General features: G+C 38.4%; 1 protein-coding gene across 1 annotated transcript in view; it reads right to left on the bottom strand.

The window, feature by feature from the left end:
- LOC149241152 (small ribosomal subunit protein eS6-like) overlaps window positions 1-24,778 on the bottom strand; it is a 76,874-nt gene that overhangs the window by 5,133 nt on the left and 46,963 nt on the right. The gene's annotated exons all lie outside the window — the stretch shown is intronic.

Below are 24,778 nucleotides of genomic sequence, written 5' to 3'. Positions count from 1 at the left end.
ACGTGAGATCAGCTCCCAATCACCTCCAGACTACGATAGCCCCGCATTTCTAATGGTGAAGACAAAAATAATAAGCAAACCTCCCCGCTGCTGTAACAGAAAAATCATGATAGGGTTACTGCTTGAAAGATGGAGGAAAGGAAAGAAGTTAAGCCTTAGAATCATGAGCTGAGGTATTACCAGGCTTGGTGGCCTCAGAAAACCATCCGGGAACCTGCATCTCAAATAAACTGAACTGGTTTCACAGCCTATATAATTTTGCCAAATTCAGAAACCCAGCAAAGCAAAATTTATTATGCCAATATCAAAAAAGAGAAAACAACAGAACAAAGCTAATAGACACCCAAAATATAGCCATGCAACAGCCTGGAAAATACTGGACAATTTAATCTGGTCTAGAACTGTGCTTAAGACCATACATGCATAAGATCTCAAATCTGTCAGCAGCCAGTCTAGACCTTAGGCCATGGTGAGAATGCGGATGCGTAATAAATATGGAGTCAATTTGATCCCTGAGCTTCTTCACAAAAGAAAAAACATCTTAAGAGAGCTCATTGCCAGAGATCCATGGAAAACAAACCAGTGAAGACATTCTAATCCTATATGGATCTGATTGATGTCTTGTGACCGAAACCCAGATGCAAATCTACGCCTAAAACACCTAAAGTGATGCTAGAAAAACAAGAAAACGTCCAGGAACAAAATTGGATGGGGATATCACAGAAGAACCGCTTCAGAATCTCTGTGGGGGAAAAGTCATTTGCTTCAAGGGTGAAATAAGCTGGTCTTGGGATTTTATCAAAATCTCTATAGGATTCCTTGCAATTGGTTTTCCCTGCTCTTTGAGGCAGCAGTATAGTACTATCTACACATGGGTCTGATTTGATTTCTACAACTCTGATCCATAGGTTCTCGCTCAGATATTTACAGAAATAAAGATCAGCTCTAGAAAACCCCCTGAAGCACAGATCATAGACACAAAAAACAGAGCGTGTAGATGAGACAGAAAGCCAAGGCACAAAACCGGCAACAGGACACGTGAGATCAGCTCCCAATAGGCATGTTATGTGGGTATTTCACCGTTAGGCATAAATTCCATGGTAGCCATGAAACAGAAGCACCCAGATAGAAAATCAACCAAAAACACCACTGAGCAAACAAGATAGCAGGCATATGCAAGGCAACAACCCATGAAAATCAACACATAAGCACTAAAAGTTCATAGAAACGTAGAAAATCACGAGGCAATCAATATGAAACCTGGCCAAACATTCACGATAACAGAAACCCATAAGGAAAATCGCTAAATAACCAACACCCACCTAGATCCCCAGGGCTGAAACCTTAAAAAAACAATTGCAAAAGACACACCAAATCCAAAGCAGAATCACCAAATCACCATTTACAACAATTGCAAAAGACACACCAAATCCAAAGCAGAATCACCAAATCACCATTTACAGCCCGGAATCATTGAAGGCATGAAGTAATCACCATGCTATAAGCAGCCTTAGCTCCCAGCGATGGCGATGGGTGTGATGAAGCCCAAAATCTGTGCCTTGTCGCTGATTTTCGAGAGTAGATTAGCAATGCTAACTCTCGTGTACCGGGGGGCACTAGAAGCCCAGTAATCTTCAGATCTGCAACACCCACAAATATGCCTCAATTTCAACACAAACATGGGAAAAACAGGCATTACCTGCAATGGCAAAATCTCATAGAACTTACGTGTGAGAACCGGAGGAGGCGATGGCGTAGAACAATTGGAGACCGCGGCTGTTGAGTCCTTCATCTCGACATCTTGAGTAGCCATCCTGGCTTGCTCGTTAAACCTGAAATGGACCATTTTCGACTGTAAATATGTCGAGATTAATGGAGGCGAAACAGTGTTAACCCCACACCCACCCTTACGTGAACGTTTTTTTCCTTCGCAGCGAGGGAAACACAGAGCATCACAAGGATCGACGGTTCAAGTCTTTGTAATCATCTAACATCTAATCGTACGGTGTCCAAGGATGACAGGTAGGCAAAAGGGGGATGGATTTAAGAGGGAAACGCCTTACGGCGTAATTACCGAAAGTATTATGTACAGGTGGGCTAACCGCTATATAGCATCGTTCTCCATAATCGAAATTGATCCAACAAACTATTTTCATGGATTTGTTCTGAAACCTAAAAAGGATTATTGGCACCATGCAGGCGGGCAATGGGTATTGTGGGTCTCCTCTATGGCATTTGGGTTTCTGAGATTAACAGTCCATACTTGAGGTGGGGTGTGAAAATCCCATAACTTCAAGTCATAGAGCTGTTGGCTCTGAGCACCATGGATCCCTTAATTATGAAAAGTATGGAGGCAAAGTTAGACAAACTACCCAGCAAAGAAAATTTTCAGGCTCCTGATCTGCGCAAAGCATTCAAGTAAGTATGCTTTTCTACCCTTGGTACAGACTCCAGAGTAGAACATTGGAGATCCTCAATTTCAAATTTCAATCCCAATGATTTAAGTATTATTTACTGAACCGAGTAGAGAGAATTTCATACTAAACCCACCGCAGTAAATTTTACTTGAAGAAAATGATAACCCTCCGACTGCTCTGTCTCTTTATATTGATATGGGAATCCCAAATTCTCTCACCTATTAATCTTGATATGCATGCAGACTTTATTCAAAGGCAGATCATTTAGAGAGTTTACCAATGGAGCTTTGTCCAGGGCCATGGCTAAAACTGCAGTGGGTCCTTTGGAAACTATCCAGTAACTTTTCTTCATTCATTCTTCGTTTTATTCAGAGACAAGATGAAATGTTTTTAATCTTTTATTGGAAATTTCAAGTTGCATTATGCAGACAACATGGTGCTTACTCTATAAAGTCCAAGATCCTACTGGAAGTTACTGCTTAGTAATGGGCAAAATGGAAAGAAAAACTCTTTTCTTTTTTTTTTTCAATATCTATTATTCTTAGTATCCATTTGGGGGTTGGGGGTCATGGGAGGAGGTATCGGTTCCAAAGATTTTTTTTCTTCCTGTTCTTATTGTTTTTTAGGTCTTGGGCTTCCTGAAATTTATAAAGCCTTTTGTCTCTTATTCATTCCGATTGGTATGAAAGCCCATAGGCTTTGCGTCTCCCCAGGATGCAGAATGGTTAAGTTGGTTGACTAGTGAAAGCAATCAGTTTCTGCTACTCGAGTCAGTTCTGGAACATATATATTATTCGAGAGCGCAGTATCCTACTTTAGTGCCTTTGTTCATTTGATTAGGGTTCTTCAGTGTGTTTTGAATATGCCTGTGTAGGATCGATTGCCAATCTATTCAGCCTATTCTTTTGTGGGCTTTTCTATAGATTCTCAACCTTGATATTCAATCTCACTGACACTTGCTATGTTACTGGAGTTTGTCTCTGAATCTTTTGTTTGACTAGTTGGCTTAGTGGTTGGGACAGGATGCTGCCATGTAAACATCCCAGATTATAAATCCCAGCAGGTATAAAGTTTTTCTGTGTCTATGTGTGAGGGACGGTGTTTGACTACCTGGAATTGGTTTCCATCCATCAACAAAGGGGTTTAACACATGTCTAACAGGCCAAATTGGTCTAAGTGGATGTTTAATAGGATACTTTATCCTTACTATAGTGACATATCCCTGTGATGAGATTTGGCTCCACATAAATATTTCCTCCTCTTTCAGTTAAATGATTATGTCTGCGAACATTCAACCCATTCACAAGAAAATGATCAATCATGCTGAAGAACTAGATGCTTATGTCCTCCGAATTCTTGATGCATTCTGTCTAGAGAAATGCTTTTATATTGATTTTTCAGGAGTGTTACGCTTCAAAAGGGTACTACACTCAAATGTAAGAGAATGACTTTACAATTCTTCTTTCAGACTTTAATCTGTTGAGTATCTACCACCTATCAAAAGGTGGAACACATGATAGCTTATGTTATTTAAATGCCCTCTTTTTGGAGGTGCATTGGCCCACAAGGGGCAAAGTTGCAAACATGTTAATTAAGAGAATAAAACCCTAACATGTCACTTAAAGAGAATAAAACCCTGAAAACCCTGATTGTGACCCTATTTTCACTGGCCTGATAAAGCCCAATCTGACCTTAACATTAGACAAAGAAAATGAGAATAATTAAATTCTCAAGTGTTGGGGTTCTTTAATGGATAGAGGAGGACTGGGTCCAGGGACGATACTAAGTGAGGATTTTTTTAGTGTATTCATCATTTGCAGGACTGAAAGCTCAGCTGTCCCCTCGAAGAATTCTAAGGGTTTTTTAAGTACCACCTTTCTTATGGAATACAACATGGATGTGCAATAGCTTTTTTTATTTTTATAAATATAGCCAATTAGGTCTTTCAAAATTTGTCTTATGTGTTCAATTACTTATCTCTGAATTACCTTTCTAAACCATCTGGTTGTTTCTTACCGAATAATTCAGAGGTATGCATGTTTCATTATCTGAAGAGGAGATAGATGAGCTATAGAAAGCTATTGTCCTGTCTCTGAAGTATGAACTGGAAATTTCAGTATCATATGAACTTGGTTTCAGTTATGTTTTTTATGCTGCTGGCTTAAGCCATTATGCTTGATGGAAAAGGAATCCAATGTATTTTGCAAATGGCTCCTCCAGGACAAGGATGATTGTAGGTGTTGGTTCAAAGAACATTGTTGGGAGTTTTAAAGAGGTGATGAAAGAACAAGGCTAGAAAGGGTTGTGGGCTGGCAATGACATTAATCTACTTCGGATAGTTCCTACCCAAGCAATTGAGCTTTGCACATTTGAATCTATGAAACGATTTTTAACATCTCCACATAAATATTTCCTCCTCTTTCAGTTAAATGATTATGTCTGCGAACATTCAACCCATTCACAAGAAAATAATCAATCATGCTGAAGAACTAGATGCTTATGTCCTCCGAATTCTTGATGCATTCTGTCTAGAGAAATGCTTTTATATTGATTTTTCAGGAGTGTTATGCTTCAAAAGGGTACTACACTCAAATGTAAAAGAATGACTTTACAATTCTTCTTTCAGACTTTAATCTGCTGAGTATCTACCACCTATCAAAAGGTGGAACACATGATGGCTTCTGTTATTTGAATTCCCTCTTTGTGGAGGTGCATTGGCCCACAAGGGGCAAAGTTGCAAACATGTTACTTAAGAGAATAAAACCCTAACATGTCACATAAAGAGTTAAAACCCTGAAAACCCTAATTGTGACCCTACTTTCACTGGCCTGATAAAGCCCAATCTGACCTTAACATTAGACAAAGAAAATGAGAATAATTAAATTCTCAAGTGTTGGGGTTCTTTAATGGATAGAGGAGGACTGGGTCCAGGGACGATACTAAGTGAGGATTTTTTTAGTGTATTCATCATTTGCAGGACTGAAAGCTCAGCTGTCCCCTCGAAGAATTCTAAGGGTTATATAAGTACCACCTTTCTTATGGAATACAACATGGATGTGCAATAGATTTTTTCTTTTTATAAATACAGCCAATTAGGTCTTTCAAAATTTGTCTTATGTGTTCAATTACTTATCTCTGAATTACCTTTCTAAACCATCTGGTTGTTTCTTACCGAATAATTCAGAGGTATGCATGTTTCATTATCTGAAGAAGAGATAGATGAGCTAGAGAAAGCTATTGTCCTGTCTCTGAAGTATGAACTGGAAATTTCAGTATCATATGAACTTGGTTTCAGTTATGTTTTTTATGCTGCTAGATTAAGCCATTATGCTTGATGGAAAAGGAATCGAGTTCATTCATAAAGATGTAGTAGGACAGGGGGAGCAGTTTGACAGGGGGAGTCCGTATGCATTCCTTTGCCATTGGTGTCAAAGGGGGAGAGGAGAAGAATATTACCATCAATAAAAAAGGGGGAGATTGTTGGACACAGATTGTCATTGATGTCAATATGGCAATATTCGAGGAGCAGACGGAGCGAAGAGGAGCAGAACTCATATATATATATATATATATATATATATATATATATACATGCATGCATGCATTTAAACAGCATTCGGGGACCATATATGCCAAAGTATAGGAGCAAACAGAGCCAACAGAGGACACATATAGCCATTGGAGCAACAGAGGAACAAGCAGAGCTATAAGGAAGCGGACAGAGCCATCAAAGGAGCAATGGGTACATGTATATTATCGGGAGCTATCGGGCCCGTAAAACCCATGTATGCATGCTTTAACACTATAGGCAGACAAAAAGCCCATATACATAGGATAAACACTAACGGAGGCGGAAGACTTGGCTCTAGGGAAAATACACTATCAGAGGCGGATTGCAGACTTGAAACTCTATACATGGGAGTGTTGAGTTTTATCGGGTCGGCGCATCGCATCACTATGAAGGGTCTACGTTAACGTCAAGCCTTGACCTTGTGCGACTTGCGATCACCGATAGCGATAATCGCATCGGCACTTCGGAAGCGGGTGCTACAATATGTCATGCAGTCCATTGCGATCGCCGATAGTGATATCGCTTCGGACCTCCGCCAGGGGCAACTCCCGACTGCGATGCATATCCACGCGGACCCGCCGCACATTGCAATATAAGTTAATCTATTATAGCATCCGTCACAATTGCATATGTTATGAAGCCTTGCCACACCCAAGCGCCGATTGCGATGAACATTGCGGACCCGATGCGACATCACAACTTGGCTTAATATAATATCGCGTCCAATGGTGGATCGATCGTCTGTCATCGACGGTGTCATGGGCCTGACATATAAAGGACCGCCGGGAGTTGCGAATCGCCGATTGTGATTTAAGCTGCAGACCGGATACAGTTTAGATGCGGGTGTAATATTGCTTGAAGTCCGCCCCTTAGCCTTTTGACTGGTTTTTCTCATATACTCTGTGTAATGAAATATTTGGCTTGCACAGGGTGTTTTAGGCCGAAAGGTTTACGATAGCTATTCTGATGGCTTAGAAGGTTGAACATCAGTTAAGAGGGGTGAATCATGGCGATTATGATTGCGATCGGGACACAACATCTTCGTTAAACCAGTGAAACAAAAAAATTTGTGTAACTCTGGGGATGTATCCTTGAAAGAAGGCACAATATGAAAAACCAGGGGGTGGACTATATACATATTTGTTTCTTTTTATATATCAACACGCACAAGAGCTTAGGTAGGAAGAATCAGTCAAACCTGAGGTGAAAAGTGGGTGGCGGGCTTGCTGAAGTTGTTGATTGTCGGCAAGAACCTACTACCTCTTTAACATTCACAGAAGTGGGCCTGTAAAAGCAAAATCAGAAACTTTTCTTATAACAGTTTGAAGTTTGAACTCATGTATGACTATAAACGAGTGTACTCATTTACCCACTGACTGCATCACACGCTTCAACATTAAAATTGCTGCATACTCTTTGTGTTGAATATCTCCTGCTCCTTCAGATGCTGCTAAAACATTGCAAGACGGGCTTGTAAATTAACTAAACCAGCTACTTTACATGACAGAACAAAACTTAATTGAGACACATAACGATCTATGCGGCTCCCAGGTTGATCAATTTCAGACATATTGCAGGTTGAGACATGCCAGGTTGTTGAGACATATTGCAGGTTGAGACATTCTTTTTGAGATAAAGTACATCAAGACTATAAATGCAATTCTGTTTTGAGAATTCTTAGCCTCATAAATCTTGCAGGGTCTCCATGGTTTTTAGTGGCCGTAAAGAAAAATATGATATTCTGTTATTATGAATAGGTCACAGAGGGACAATATATGCAAATGGGCAAAGGAGAAATGCAAGTGCCATGCCTGCAAAATATAGTCTATTGGACATTCAAAGAATACTCTGGATCGATTGATTATCTTGTTATGTAAAGACAAGTGAATTGGTGAAAAACCTGACCAACGTAGGACGATACACTAGCGATGGCACAAGCCAACAGAAGCAATGCAGAGAAGACTAGATAGCAAAGCAATAGAGAACTCTGAAACGACTCAGGAACTGTTGTTGTTGCCTTGAATTAAATCTCAGCTGCCTGGTCCTCATGATGATGATCCTTTGGCGCGGGATCAAATCCATCCACCACCACTTGATTGTTATAAATACACAGCTCAACTAATCTGAAAAAACAAAAAGCCCTAATCCCTAAGCCTGCTGCAAATCTCTCTGAGGGCGAAGATTAATTAGGTTCTGCTCCTAAGCATTTGATCATGGTAATTAGGTTCTGTGGATGAAAAACACATTTGGGAACAGTAAGATGCAATGGGCATATTGGAAGAAAAAACGTTCTGATAAAGGTCTGGTGGGTTCTGACCAGGGCCAACAGGTCCTGGCAATATAAATGCTAGGTTGTTGAGACATATTGCAGATTGAGACATGGCAGTTTGTTGAGACATATTGCAGGTTGAGACATTCTTTTTGAGATAAAGTACATTAAGACTATAAATGCAATTCTGTTTTGGGAATTATTAGTCTCATAAATCTTACATGGTCTCCATGCTTTTCAGTGGACGTAAAGAAAAATATGAAGTGCACAATTTACATTTAGGATCCGACTTCAAATAACACACAAAAGTAAAGATCAGGCTTCGGCAGTAATGACGACGAGTAGATTAAGCCATTAAATTACAAAAAACTCTCTCCGAATAATAAATATTACTGCTCGATGATGAAAGTATTACAACTTTGAAGAGTTAGGGGCATATTGTTATGGAGGATGATCATATATAAATAATTTATAACCTAACAACAAAAGGGTCTGTATCAGATAATTCCATCAAAGTATATATGCTCATGTGCATTACCATTTGCACAAATACACTTGATTTCATCTGTATCCAACTCCTGCACCTTCGAGTAAAATTACCAAAAGAATGAAATGCCCCTCAAAATAGCAGTTACCCACTGACTGCATCACCCGCTTCAACATTAAAATTGCTGCATACTCTTTGTGTTGAATATCTCCTGCTCCTTCAGATGTTGCTAAAGCATTGCAAGACGGGCTTGTAAGTTAACTAAACCAGCTGCTTTACGTGACAGAACAAAACTTAATTGAGAGACATAACGATCTATGCGGCTCCAAGGTTGATCAATTTCAGTGAGAAGCTTCATTTCCTGAAGAATGAAATAAAAATGTCAACTACAAAGTTAACAAAATGCACACAAAAATTCTGTTATTATGAATAGGTCACAGAGGGACAATATATGCAAATGGGCAAAGGAGAAATTCAAGTGCCATGCCTGCAAAATACAGTCTATTGGACATTCAAAGCATACTCTGGATCGATTGATTATCTTGTTATGTAAAGCCATCAAAGTATATATGCTCAAGTACATTACCATTTGCACAAATACACTTGATTTCATCTGTACCCAACTCCTGCACCTTCGATTAAAATTACCAAAAGAATCAAATGCCCTCAAAATAGCAGTTACCCACTGACTGCATCACCCGCTTCAAAATTAAAATTGCTGCATACCCTTTGTGTTGAATATCTCCTGCTCCTTCAGATGTTGCTAAAACATTGCAAGACGAGCTTGTAAGTTAACTAAACTAGTTGCTTTACGTGAGAGAACAAAACTTAATTGAGAGACATAACGATCTATCCGGCTCCTAGCATGATCAATTTCAGACATATTGCAGGTTGAGACATGGCAGGTTGTTGAGACATATTGCAGGTTGAGACATTCTTTTTGAGATAAAGTACATCAAGAATATAAATGCAATTCTGTTTTGAGAATTCTTAGCCTCATAAATCTTACATGGTCTCCATGGTTTTCAGTGGCCGTAAAGAAAAATATGATATTCTGTTATTATGAACAGGTCACAGAGAGACAATATATGCAAATGGGCAAAGGAGAAATGCAAGTGCCATGCCTGCAAAATACAGTCTACAGAGAAGACTAGTATGGAAAAGCAGTAGAGAACTCTGAAATGGCTCAGGACCTGCTGCTGTTGCCTTGAATTAAATCTCAGCTACCTGGTCCTCATGATGATGATCTTTTGGCACGGGATCAAATCCATCCACCACCACTTGATTGTTATAAATACATAGCTCAACTAATCTGAAAAAACAAAAAGCCCTAATCCCTAAGCCTGCTGCAAATCTCTCTGAGGGCGAAGATTAATGTGACCCCATGGGCCCATTACCATCTCTGTTCTCCTCCTTCGCGAGAGTTTTCACATGAAAAATTGAAGTGGGAATTAAATGGGGAGATCCATTGCCACAGAGCAGAGAAAACTATTCATTAATCAGCGTTACGAAGCATTTGATCATGGTAATTAGGTTCTGTGGATGAAAAACACATTTGGGAACAGTAAGATGCAATGGAAATTTTGGAAGAAAAATGGTTCTGATAAAGGTCTGGTGGGTTCTGACCAGGGCCAACAAGTCCTGGCAATATAAATGCTAGGTTGTTGAGACATATTGCAGATTGAGACATGGCAGGTTGTTGAGACATATTGCAGGTTGAGACATTCTTTTTGAGATAAAGTACATCAAGACTATAAATGCAATTCTGTTTTGGGAATTCTTAGTCTCATAAATCTTACATGGTCTCCATGCTTTTCAGTGGACATAAAGAAAAATATGAACTGCACAATTTACATTTAGGATCCGACCTCAAATAACACACAAAAGTATATATCAGGCTTCGGCAGTAATGACGACGAGTAGATTAAGCCATTAAATTACAAAAAACTATCACCGGATAATAAATATTACTGCTAGATAATGAAAGTATTAAGACTTTGAAGAGTTAGGGGCATATTGTTATGGAGGATGATCATATATAAATAATTTATAACTTAACAACAAAATGGTCTGTATCAGATAATTCCATCAAAGTATATATGCTCAAGTGCATTACCCATTTGCACAAATACACTTGATTTCATCTGTACCCAACTCTTGCACCTTCGAGTAAAATTACCAAAAGAATGAAATGCCCCTCAAAATAGCATTTACGCACTGACTGCATCACCCGCGTCAACATTAAAATCGTTGCATACTCTTTGTGTTGAATATCTCCTGCTCCTTCAGACACTGCTAAAGCATTTCAAAAGGGCTTGTAAGTTAACTAAACCAGCTGCTTTACGTGACAGAACAAAACTTAATTGAGAGACATAACGATCTATGTGGCTCCCAGGTTGATCAATTTCAATGAGAAGCTTCATTTCCTGAAGAATGAAATAAAAATGTCAACTACAAAGTTAACAAAATGCACACAAAAATTATGTTATTATGAATAGGTTACAAGGGGACAATATATGCAAATGGGCAAAGGAGAAATGCAAGTGCCATGCCTGCAAAATAAAGTCTATTGGACATTCAAAGCATACTCTGGATCGATTGATTATCTTGTTATGTAAAGCCATCAAAGTATATATGCTCAAGTGCATTACCATTTGCACAAATACACTTGATTTCATCTGTACCCAACTCTTGCACCTTCGAGTAAAATTACCAAAAGAATGAAATGCCCCTCAAAATAGCAGTTACCCACTGACTGCATCACCGCTTCAACATTAAAATTGTTGCATACTCTTTGTGTTGAATATCTCATGCTCCTTCAGATGCTGCTAAAACATTGCAAGATGGGCTTGTAAGTTAACTAAACCTGTTGCTTTACGTGAGAGAACAAAACTTAATTGAGAGACATAACGATCTATGCGGCTCCCAGCTTGATCAATTTCAGACATATTGCAGGTTGAGACATGGCAGGTTGTTGAGACATATTGCAGGTTGAGACATTCTTTTTGAGATAAAGTACATCAAGACTATAAATGCAATTCTGTTTTGAGAATTCTTAGCCTCATAAATCTTACATGGTCTCCATGGTTTTCAGTGGCCGTAAAGAAAAATATGCAAGACTGGATCACTATCTACAACAACAAGGCTTCAAAAAGTGAGTGGCTGGAAGTAATCTATACATAAAGACAGATGAAGGTAAGTTACTATTTACTCTTGTTTATGGTGATGATCTGATTTTTGCTAGTAATAATGATGAAATGAGCCATGAATTTTCTCAAAACATGTCAAAGAGTTTGAGATGTCAATGATAGGAGAGCTGTCTCACTTCCTTGGACTTCAAGTATCTCAAACCAGAGCAGGATTATGTATATCTCAAACCAAATATCTGAAAGACATGCGCAAAAAATATGGAATGGAGGACTGTGCACCCATGGGCACACCTATGACCACAAATTGAAAATTGAGCAAAGATGATGACTCCCCTCTAGTAGATGCAACTCATTACAGGTCAATGATTGGAGCCCTTCTATACTTAACAGCTACAAGACCAGACATAATGCAGGCAGTAGGAATGGTGGGAAGATTTCAATCTGCTCCCAAACAATCCCATTTATTAGCTGTAAAAAGAATTCTCAGATATCTGAAAGGAACTTCTGATTTCGATCTTTGATACCCAAAGAGCTCAACACTGATTGTAACTGCATACACCGATGCTGATTGCGCTGGAAGTATAGATGATTGGAAAAGTACTAGTGGAAATGCGTTCTTCCTAGGAGACTGTTTAGTATCCTGGCTCAACAAAAAACAATCATCCATATCATTATCCACAGCCGAAGCCGAGTATATTGCTGCAGCAGACTGTTGTACTCAGATACTATGGATGAAGGAAGCTCTAAAAGATGTCGACATATGTACAGATCAACCAATTACCATCTATTGTGACAACACAAGTGCTATCAGTCTCAGCAAAAATCCTTTGATGCACTCAAGAACCAAACACATACCAATCAAGTATCATTTCCTCCGTGAGCAAGTAGTTGAACAAAACATCATCCTGGAATATATCAGTACTAAGAAGAAGATAGCTGATATTTTCACAAAACCTCTTCTTCGAGAAGCATTCGAACATTTGCGTCAAAAGATGGGGTTATCTCTTTATCATCACTCAAGTTCATTCATAAAGATGTAGCAGGACAAGGGGAGCAGTTTGACAGGGGGAGTCCGTATGCATTCCTTTGCCATTGATGTCAAAGGGGGAGAGCAGAAGAATATTGCCATCAATAAAAAAGGGGGAGATTGTTGGACACAGATTGTCATTGATGTCAATATGGCAATATTCGAGGAGCAGACGGAGCCAAGAGGAGCAGAACTCAGATATATATATATATATATATATATATATATATATATATATATATATATATATATATATATATATATATATATATATATGCATGCATTTAAACAACGTTCGGGGACCATACATGCCAAAGTATAGGAGCAAACAGAGCCAACAGAGGACACAGATAGCCATCGGAGCAACAAAGGAACAAGCAGAGCTATAAGGAAGCGGAAAGAGCCATCAGAGGAGCAATGGGTGCATGTATATTATCGGGAGCTATCGGACCCGTAAAACCCATGTATGCATGCTTTAACACTATTGGCAGACAGAAATCCCATATACATAGGCTAAACACTAACGGAGGTGGAAGACTTGGCTCTAGGGAAAATACACTATCGGAGGCGGATTGCGAACTTGAAACTCTATACATGGGAGTGTTGAGTTGTATCGGGTCCAGCACATCGCATCACTATGAGGGGTATACGTTAACGTCGAGCCTTGAACCTGTGCGACTTGCGATCGCCGATAGTGATAATCGCATCGACACTTCGGAAGCGGGCACTACAATATGTCAAGCGGTTCATTGCGATCGCCGATAGCGATATCGCATCGGACCTCCGCCAGGGGCAACTCCCGATTGCAATGCATATCCACGCGGACCCACCGCACATTGCAATATAAGTTAATCTATTATATCATTCGTCACAATCGCATATGTTATGAAGCCTTGCCACACCCAAGCGCCGATTGCGATGAACGTTGCGGACCCGATGCGACATCACAACTTGGCTTAATATAATATCGCGTCTAATGGTGGATCGGTTATCTGCCATCGGCGGTGTCATGTGCCTGACGTATAAAGGACCGCCGGGAGTTGCGAATCGCTGATTGTGATTTAAGCTGCAGACCCGATACAGTTTAGATGCGATGTAATATTGCTTGAAGTCCGCCCCTTAGTCTTTTGACTGGTTTTTCTCATATACTCTGTGTAATGAAATATTTGGCTTGCGCGGGGTGTTTTAGGCCGAAAGGCTTACGATAGCTGTTCTGATGGTTCAGAAGGCTAAACGTTAGTTAAAAGGGGTGAATCATGGCGATTATGATTGTGAATCATGGCGATTATGATTGCGATCGGGACCCAACATCTCCGTTAAACCAATGAAAAAAAAACTCTGTGTAACTCTGGGGATGTATCCTTGAAAGAAGGCACACTATGAAAAATCAGGGGGTGGACTATATACATATTTGTTTCTTTTTATATATCAACACGCACAAGACCTTAGGTAGGAAGAATCAGTCAAACCTGAGGTGAAAAGTGGGTGGCTGGCTTGCTGAAGCTGTTGATTGCTGGAAAGAACCTGCTGCCTCTTTAACATTCACAGAAGTGGGCCTATAAAAGCAAAATCAGAAACTTTTCTTACAACAGTTTGAAGTTTGAACTCATGTATGACTACAAACAAGTGTACTCATTTACCCACTGACTAGATCACCCGCTTCAACATTAAAATTGCTGCATACTCTTTGTGTTGAATATCCCCTGCTCCTTCAGATGCTGCTAAAACATTGCAAGACGGGCTTGTAAATTAACTAAACCAGCTGCTTTACATGACAGAAAAAAACTTAATTGAGAGACATAACGATCTATGCGGCTCCCAAGTTGATCAATTTCAGACATATTGTAGGTTGAGACATGCCAGGTTGTTGAGACATATTCCAGGTTGAGACATTCTTTTTGAGATAAAGTACATCAAGACTATAAATGCAATTCTGTTTTGAGAATTCTTAGCCTCATAAATCTTGCACGGTCTCCATGGTTTTCAGTGGCCGTAAAGAAAAATATGATATTCTGTTATTATGAATAGGTCACAGAGGGACAATATATGCAAATGCGCAAAGGAGAAATGCAAGTGCCATGCCTGCAAAATACAGTCTATTGGACATTCAAAGCATACTCTAGATCAATTGATTTTCTTGTTATGTAAAGACAAGTTAATTGGTGAAAAAACTGACCAACGTAGGATGATACACCAGCGATGACACAAGCCAGCAGAAGCAATGCAGAGAAGACTAGTATAGCAAAGCAGTAGAGAACTCTGAAACGGCTCAGGAACTGCTGCTGCTGCCTTGAATTAAATCTCAGCTGCCTGGCCCTCATGATGATGATCCTTTGGTGCGGGATCAAATCCATCCACCACCACTTGATTGTTATAAATACACAGCGCAACTAATCTGAAAAAAACAAAAAGCCTTAATCCCTAAGCCTGCTGCAAATCTCTCTGAGGGTGAAGATTAATGTGACCCGAAGGCCCCATTACCATCTCTGTTCTCCTCCTTCGCAAGAGTTTTCACATGAAAAATTGAAGTGGGAATTAAATGGGGAGATCCATTGCCATAGAGCAGAGAAAACTATTCATTAATCAGCGTTACGAAGCATTTGATCATGGTAATTAGGTTCTGTGGATGAAAAACACATTTGGGAACAGTAAGATGAAATGGGCATTTTGGAAGAAAAATTGTTCTGATAAAGGTCTGGTGGGTTCTGACCAGGGCCAATAAGTCCTGGCAATATAAATGCTAGGTTGTTGAGACATATTGCAGATTGAGACATGCCAGTTTGTTGAGACATATTGCAGGTTGAGACATTCTTTTTGAGATAAAGTACATCAAGACTATAAATGCAATTCTGTTTTTGGAATTCTTAGTCTCATAAATCTTACATGGTCTCCATGCTTTTCAGTGGACGTAAAGAAAAATATGAAGTGCACAATTTACATTTAGGATCCGACTTCAAATAACACACAAAAGTAAAGATCAGGCTTCGGGAGTAATGACGACGAGTAGATTAAGCCATTAAATTACAAAAAACTCTCTCCGGATAATAAATATTACTGCTCGATGATGAAAGTATTACAACTTTGAAGAGTTAGGGGCATATTGTTATGGAGGATGATCATATATAAATAATTTATAACTTAACAACAAAAGGGTCTGTATCAGATAATTCCATAAAAGTATATATACTCAAGTGCATTACCATTTGCACAAATACACTTGATTTCATCTGTACCCAACTCCTGCACCTTCGAGTAAAATTACCAAAAGAATAAAATGCCCCTCAAAATAGAAGTTACCCACTGACTGCATCACCCGCTTCAACATTAAAATTGTTGCATACTCTTTGTGTTGAATATCTCCTGCTCCTTCAGATGCTGCTAAAACATTGCAAGATGGGCTTGTAAATTAACTAAACCAGCTCCTTTACATGACAGAACAAAACTTAATTGAGAGACATAACGATCTATGTGGCTCCCAGGTTGATCAATTTCAGACATATTGCAGGTTGAGACATGCGAGGTTGTTGAGACATATTGCAGGTTGAGACATTCTTTTTGAGATAAAGTACATCAAGACTATAAATGCAATTCTATTTTGAGAATTCTTAGCCTCATAAATCTTGCACAGTCTCCATGGTTTTCAGTGGTCGTAAAGAAAAATATGATATTCTGTTATTATGAATAGGTCACAAATGGACAATATATGCAAATGGGCAAAGGAGAAATGCAAGTGCCATGCCTGCAAAATACAGTCTACAGAGAAGACTAGTATAGCCAAGCAGTAGAGAACTCTGAAATAGCTCAAGAACTGCTGCTGCTGCCTTGAATTAAATCACAGTTGCCTGGTCCTCATGATGATGATCCTTTGGCGCGGGATCAAATCCATCCACCACCACCTGATTGTTATAAATACACAGCTCAACTAATCTGAAAAAACAAAAAGCCCTAATCCCTAAGCCTACTGCAAATCTCTCTAAGAGCGAAGATTAATGTGACCCCAAGGGCCCATTACCATCTCTGTTCTCCTCCTTCATGAGTGTTTTCACATGAAAAATTGAAGTGGGAATTAAATGGGGAGATCCAATGCCACAGAGCAGAGAAAACTATTCATTAATCAGTGTTACGAAGCATTTGATCATGGTAATTAGGTTCTGTGGATGAAAAACACATTTGGGAACAGTAAGATGCAATGGGCATTTTGGAAGAAAAATTGTTCTGATAAAGGTCTGGTGGGTTCTGACCATGGCCAACATGGCCTGACAATATAAATGCTAGGTTGTTGAGACATATTGCAGATTGAGACATGGCAGGTCGTTGAGACATATTGCAGGTTGAAACATTATTTTTGAGATAAAGTACATCAAGACTATAAATGCAATTCTGTTTTGACAATTCTTAGTCTCATAAATCTTACATGGTCTCCATGCTTTTCAGTGGACGTAAAGAAAAATATGAACTGCACAATTTACATTTAGGATCCGACTTCAAATAACACACAAAAGTAAAGATCAGGCTTCGACAATAATGACGACGAGTAGATTATGCCATTAAATTACAAAAAACTGTCTCCGGATAATAAATATTACTGCTCAATGATGAAAGTATTACAACTTTCAAGAGGGGCATATTGTTATGGAGGATGATCATATATAAATAATTTATAACTTAACAACAAAAGGGTCTGTATCAGATAATTCCATCAATGTATATATGCTCAAGTGCATTACCATTTGCACAAATACACTTGATTTCATCTGTACCCAACTCCTGCATCTTCGAGTAAAATTACCAAAATAATGAAATGCCCCTCAAAATAGCAGCTACCCACTGACTGCATCACCCGCTTCAACATTAAAATTGCTGCATACTCTTTGTGTTGAATATCTCCTGCTCCTTCAGATGCTGCTAAAACATTGCAAGACGGGCTTGTAAGTTAACTAAACCAGCTGCTTTATGTGATAGAACAAAACTTAATTGAGAGACATAACGATCTATGCGGCTCCCAGGTTGATCAATTTCAGTGAGAAGCTCCATTTCCTGAAGAATGAAATAAAAATGTCAACTACAAAGTAAACAAAATGCACACAAAAATTATGTTATTATGAATAGGTCCGAGAGGGACAATATATGCAAATGGGTAAAGGAGAAATGCAAGTGCCATGCCTGCAAAATACAGTCTATTGGACATCCAAAGCATACTCTGGATCGATTGATTATCTTGTCATGTAAAGCCATCAAAGTATATATGCTCAAGTGCATTACCATTTGCAAAAATACACTTGATTTCATCTGTACCCAACTCCTGCACCTTCGAGTAAAATTACCAAAAGAATGAAATTCCCCTCAAAATAGCAGTTACCCACTGACTGCATCACCCGCTTCAAAATTAAAATTGTTGCATACTGTTTGTGTTGAATATCTCCTGCTCCTTCAGATGCTGCTAAAACATTGCAAGATGGGCTTGTAAGTTAACTAAACCAGCTGCTTTATGTGAGAGAACAAAACTTAATTGAGAGACATAACGATCTATGCGGCTCCCAGCTTGATCAATTTCAGAAATATTGCAGGTTGAGACATGGCAGGCTGTTGAGACATATTGCAGGTTGAGACATGGCAAGTTGTTGAGACATATTGCAGGTTGAGACATTCTTTTTGAGATAAAGTACATCAAGACTATAAATGCAATTCTGTTTTGAGAATTCTTAGCCTCATAAATCTTACATGGTCTCCATGGTTTTCAGTGGCCGTAAAGAAAAATATGATATTCTGTTATTATGAACAGGTCACAGAGAGACAATATATGCAAATGGGCAAAGGAGAAATGCAACTGCCATGCCTGCAAAATACAGTCTACAGAGAAGACTAGTATAGCAAAGCAGTAGAGAACTCTGAAATGGCTCAGGACCTGCTGCTGCTGTCTTGAATTAAATCTCAGTTGCCTGGTCCTCATGATGATGGTCTTTTGGCACGGGATCAAATCCATCCACCATCACTTGATTGTTATAAATACACAGCTCAACTAATCTGAAAAAAAAAACCCTAATCCCTAAGCCTGCTGCAAATCTCTCTGAGGGCGAAGATTAATGTGACCCCAAGGGCCCATTACCATCTCTGTTCTCCTCCTTCGCGAGAGTTTTCACATGAAAAATTGAAGTGGGAATTAAATGGGGAGATCCATTGCCACAGAGCAGAGAAAACTATTCATTAATCAGCGTTACGAAGCATTTGATCATGGTAATTAGGTTATGTGGATGAAAAACACATTTGGGAACAGTTAGATGCAATGGGCATTTTGGAAGAAAAATTGTTCTGATAAAGGTCTGGTGGTTTCTGACCACAGCCAACAGGTCCTGGCAATATAAATGCTAGGTTGTTGATACATATTGCAGATTGAGACATGGCAGGTTGTTGAGACATATTGCAAGTTGAGACATTCTTTTTGAGATAAAGTACATCAAGACTATAAATGCAATTCTGTTTTGGGAATTCTTAGTCTCATAAATCTTACATGGTCTCCATGCTTTTCAGTGGACATAAAGAAAAATATGAACTGCACAATTTACATTTAGGATCCGACTTCAAATAACACACAAAAGTAAATATCAGGCTTCGGCAGTAATGACGACGAGTAGATTAAGCCATTAAATTACAAAAAACACTCTCTGGACAATAAATATTACTGCTCGATGATGAAAGTATTACAACTTTGAAGAGTTAGGGGCATATTGTTATGGAGGATGATCATATATAAATAATTTATAACTTAACAACAAAAGGGTATGTATCAGATAATTCCATCAAAGTATATATGCTCAAGTGCATTACCATTTGCACAAATACACTTGATTTCATCTGTACCCAACTCCTGCACCTTCGAGTAAAATTACCAAAAGAATGAAATGCCCCTCAAAATAGCAGTTACCCACTGACTGCATCACCCGCTTCAACATTAAAATTGTTGCATACTCTTTGTGTTGAATATCTCCTGCTCCTTCAGATGTTGCTAAAGCATTGCAAGACGGGCTTGTAAGTTAACTAAACCAGCTGCTTTACGTGACAGAACAAAATGTAATTGAGAGACATAATGATCTATGCGGCTCCCAGGTTGATCAATTTCAGTGAGAAGCTTCATTTCCTGAAGAATGAAATAAAAATGTCAACTACAAAGTTAACAAAATGCACACAAAAATTCTGTTAATATGAATAGGTCACAGAGGGACAATATATGCAAATGGGCAAGGAGAAATGCAAGTGCCATGCCTGCAAAATACTGTCTATTGGACATCCAAAGGATACTCTGGATCGATTGATTATCTTGTTATGTAAAGCCATCAAAGTATATATGCTCAAGTGCATTACCATTTGCACAAATACACTTGATTTCATCTGTACCCAACTCCTGCACCTTCGAGTAAAATTACCAAAAGAATGAAATGCCCCTCAAAATAGCAGTTACCCACTGACTGCATCACCCGCTTCAACATTAAAATTGTTGCATACTCTTTGTGTTGAATATCTCCTGCTCCTTCAGATGCTGCTAAAACATTGCAAGACGGGCTTGTAAGTTAACTCAACCAGCTGCTTTACGTGAGAGAACAAAACTTAATTGAGAGACATAACGATCTATGCGGCTCCCAGCTTGATCAATTTCAGAAATATTGCAGGTTGAGACATGGCAGGTTATTGAGACATATTGTAGGTTGAGACATTCTTTTTGAGATAAAGTACATCAAGACTATAAATGCAATTCTGTTTTGAGAATTCTTAGCCTCATAAATCTTACATGGTTTTCAGTGGTTGTAAAGAAAAATATGATATTCTGTTATTATGAACAGGTCACAGAGAGACAATGTATGCAAATGGGCAAAGGAGAAATGCAAGTGCCATGCCTGCAAAATACAGTCTACAAAGAAGACTAGTATAGCAAAGCAGTAGAGAACTCTGAAACGGCTCAGGACCTGCTGTTACTGCCTTGAATTAAATCTCAGCTGCCTGGTCCTCATGATGAGGATCTTTTGGCGCGGGATCAAATCCATCCACCACCACTTGATTGTTATAAATACACAGCTCAACTAATCAAAAAAAACAAAAAGTCCTAATCCCTAAGCCTACTGCAAATCTCTCTGAGGGCGAAGATTAATGTGCCCCAAGGGCCCCTTACCATCTCTGTGCTCCTCCTTCGCGAGAGTTTTCACATGAAAAATTGAAGTGGGAATTAAATGGGGAGATCCATTGCCATAGAGCAGAGAAAACTATTCATTAATCAGCGTTACGAAGCATTTGATCATGGTAATTAGGTTCTGTGGATGAAAAACACATTTGGGAATAGCAAGATGCAATGGGCATTTTGGAAGAAAATTTGTTCTGATAAAGGTCTAGTGGGTTCTGACCAGAGCCAACAGGTCCTGGCAATATAAATGCTAGGTTGTTGAGACATATTGCAGATTGAGACATGGCAGGTTGTTGAGACATATTGCAGGTTGAGACATTCTTTTTGAGATAAAGTACATCAAGACTATAAATGCAATTCTGTTTTGGGAATTCTTAGTCTCATAAATCTTACATGGTCTCCATGCTTTTCAATGGACATAAAGAAAAATATGAACTGCACAATTTACATTTAGGATCCGACTTCAAATAACACACAAAAGTAAATATCAGGCTTCGGTAGTAATGACGACGAGTAGATTAAGCCATTAAATTACAAAAAACTCTCTTCGGATAATAAATATTACTGCTCGATGATGTAAGTATTACAACTTTGAAGAGTTAGGGGCATATTGTTATGGAGGATGATCATATATAAATAATTTATAACTTAACAACAAAAGGGTCTGTATCAGATAATTCCATCAAAGTATATATGCTCAAGTGCATTACCATTTGCACAAATACACTTGATTTCATCTGTACCCAACTCCTGCACCTTCGAGTAAAATTACCAAAAGAATCAAATGCCCCTCAAAATAGAAGTTACCCACTGACTGCATCACCCGCTTCAACATTAAAATTGCTGCATTCTCTTTGTGTTGAATATCTCTTGCTCCTTCAGATGCTGCTAAAGCATTGCAAGACGGGCTTGTAAGTTAACTAAACCAGCTACTTTACATGACAGAACAAAACTTAATTGAGAGACATAACGATCTATGCGGCTCCCAGGTTGATCAATTTCAGTGAGAAGCTTCATTTCCTGAAGAATGAAATAAAAATGTCAACTACAAAGTTAACAAAATGCACACAAAAATTCTGTTATTATGAATAGGTCACAGAGGGACAATATATGCAAATGGGCAAAGGAGAAATGCAAGTGCCATGCCTGCAAAATACAATCTATTGGACTTTCAAAGCATACTCTGGATCGATTGATTATCTTGTTATGTAAAGCCATCAAAGTATATATGCTCAAGTGCATTACCATTTGCACAAATACACTTGATTTCATCTTTACCCAACTCCTGCACCTTCGAGTAAAATTACCAAAAGAATGAAATGCCCCTCAAAATAGCAGTTACCCACTGACTGCATCACCCTCTTCAACATTAAAATTGCTGCATACTCTTTGTTTTGAATATCTCCTGCTCCTTCAGATGCTGCTAAAACATTGCAAGACGGGCTTGTAAGTTAACTAAACCAGCTGCTTTACGTGAGAGAACAAAACTTAATTGAGAGACATAACAATCTATGCGGTTCCCAGCTTGATCAATTTCAGACATATTGCAGGTTGAGACATGGCAGGTTGTTGAGACATATTGCAGGTTGAGACATTCTTTTTGAGATAAAGTACATCAAGACTATAAATGCAATTCTGTTTTGAGAATTCTTAGCCTCATAAACTTACATGGTCTCCATGGTTTTCAGTGGCCATAAAGAAAAATATGATATTCTGTTATTATGAATAGGTCACAGAGGGACAATATATGCAAATGGGCAAAGGAGAAATGCAAGTGCCATGCCTGCAAAATACAGTCTACAGAGAAGACTAGTATAGCAAAGCAGTAGAGAACTCTGAAACGGCTCAGGAACTGCTGCTGCTGCCTTGAATTAAATCTCAGCTGCCTGGTCCTCATGATGATGATCCTTTGGTGCGGGATCAAATCCATCCACCACCACTTGATTGTTATAAATACACAGCTCAACTAATCTGAAAAAACAAAAAGCCCTAATCCCTAAGCCTGCTGCAAATCTCTCTGAGGGCGAAGATTAATGTGACCCCAAGGGCCCATTACCATCTCTGTTCTCCTCGTTCGCGATAGTTTTCACATGAAAAATTGAAGTGGGAATTAAATGGGGAGATCCATTGCCACAGAGCAGAGAAAACTATTCATTAATCAGCGTTACGAAGCATTTGATCATGGTAATTAGGTTCTGTGGATGAAAAACACATTTGGGAACAGTAAGATGCAATGGGCATTTTGGAAGAAAAATTGTTCTGATAAAGGTCTGGTGGGTTATGACCAGGGCCAACAGGTCCTGGCAATATAAATGCTAGGTTGTTGAGACATATTGCAGATTGAGACATGGCAGGTTGTTGTGACATATTGCTGGTTGAAACATTCTTTTTGAGATAAAGTATATCAAGACTATAAATGCAATTCTGTTTTGAGAATTCTTAGTCTCATAAATCTTACATGGTCTCCATGCTTTTCAGTGGACGTAAAGAAAAATATGAACTCCACAATTTACATTTAGGATTCGACTTCAAATAACACACAAAAGTAAAGATCAGGCTTCCGCAGTAATGACGACGAGTAAAATAATTAAATGTTAAAAATTTCTATTAATCTCTTACCTTCTTAAAACAATTTTAACATGAATATTAAATGTTAAAAAATTCCTATTAATCTCTTACTTTCTTAAAATCCTATAAACCATATAATCCAAATTAATCATCATAATCATTAATTATATAATTTAAAATAAAAAATATAAATATAAATAATCAATGAGAAAGAAAAAGGAATATATTTTATTATTATTATTATTTAATTTTAAGCTTACTACAGAGCCAAACACCAAATTAGTGAATGAAACTCCCTTGTTTGCTAAGTCTAAAAAGACATACATACTCTACCACTCAAGTTTTGAACCTGTGATCTTTTAAGAAAAAACACATGCTCTAAAAAAACAAGTATTCTTCACCATTAAACCAACTCACACCGTATATTTATATTTCTTGACCATAAAATAAATCGAAAAATCATTTCATAAAAGTAAAAATAAAATCTATAATCATGTAAACTTAAAATATTTATTGTTCAATATTCCTATGGTCTTTACATCTATTTGATCAAAACGGTGGAAAATCGAACGCTTTTTTTTTTTTTGCACTAAATAGACATCCCATTGTAATTATTACTGCGGCACAACATATCGTTTCAGATAAATTAGAAAGATACAAAGTTACACAACCCCTAATACCCATATGTTGAAATCGTTGTACAAACTTAACTAGCATTTGCAACAGATGTTGTAAAGGAAACGTCGTAAGGCATAAAGTGCGGAAATCCATTATCCATATAGTGTGTGCATTATGTTAATGACCTAAATATCAACATATCTATTCACTTTTTCTAAATGTTGTAACCAACCAGAATTATAGAAATATTCTTAAATGTGTACCAATATTTATAGGCACACTCCCTATACAAAAATGCTAACTGCAAAAATGAAGATAGAAGAAACTCATGATGACCCTATTCAACAAAAACTAAAGAAGAACATAAATATGGGGATTTGTTAAATATTTCAATGGGAAAGGACAAATATATCATGGAGGAAATGTCAAATAATAAACCAAACCAATCATCAGAAAGGAATATAATCTGCTACACATCCGTTGCTGAGTCTCAGAACAGCTC

The sequence above is a fragment of the Pinus tabuliformis genome, chromosome 8 (assembly GCF_031772625.1).
Source record: "Pinus tabuliformis cultivar Carrire ecotype Pingquan chromosome 8, CPIR1, whole genome shotgun sequence".
In the NCBI taxonomy this organism is placed as follows: domain Eukaryota; kingdom Viridiplantae; phylum Streptophyta; class Pinopsida; order Pinales; family Pinaceae; genus Pinus; species Pinus tabuliformis.
This window is presented reverse-complemented; position numbering and strand designations above follow the sequence as displayed.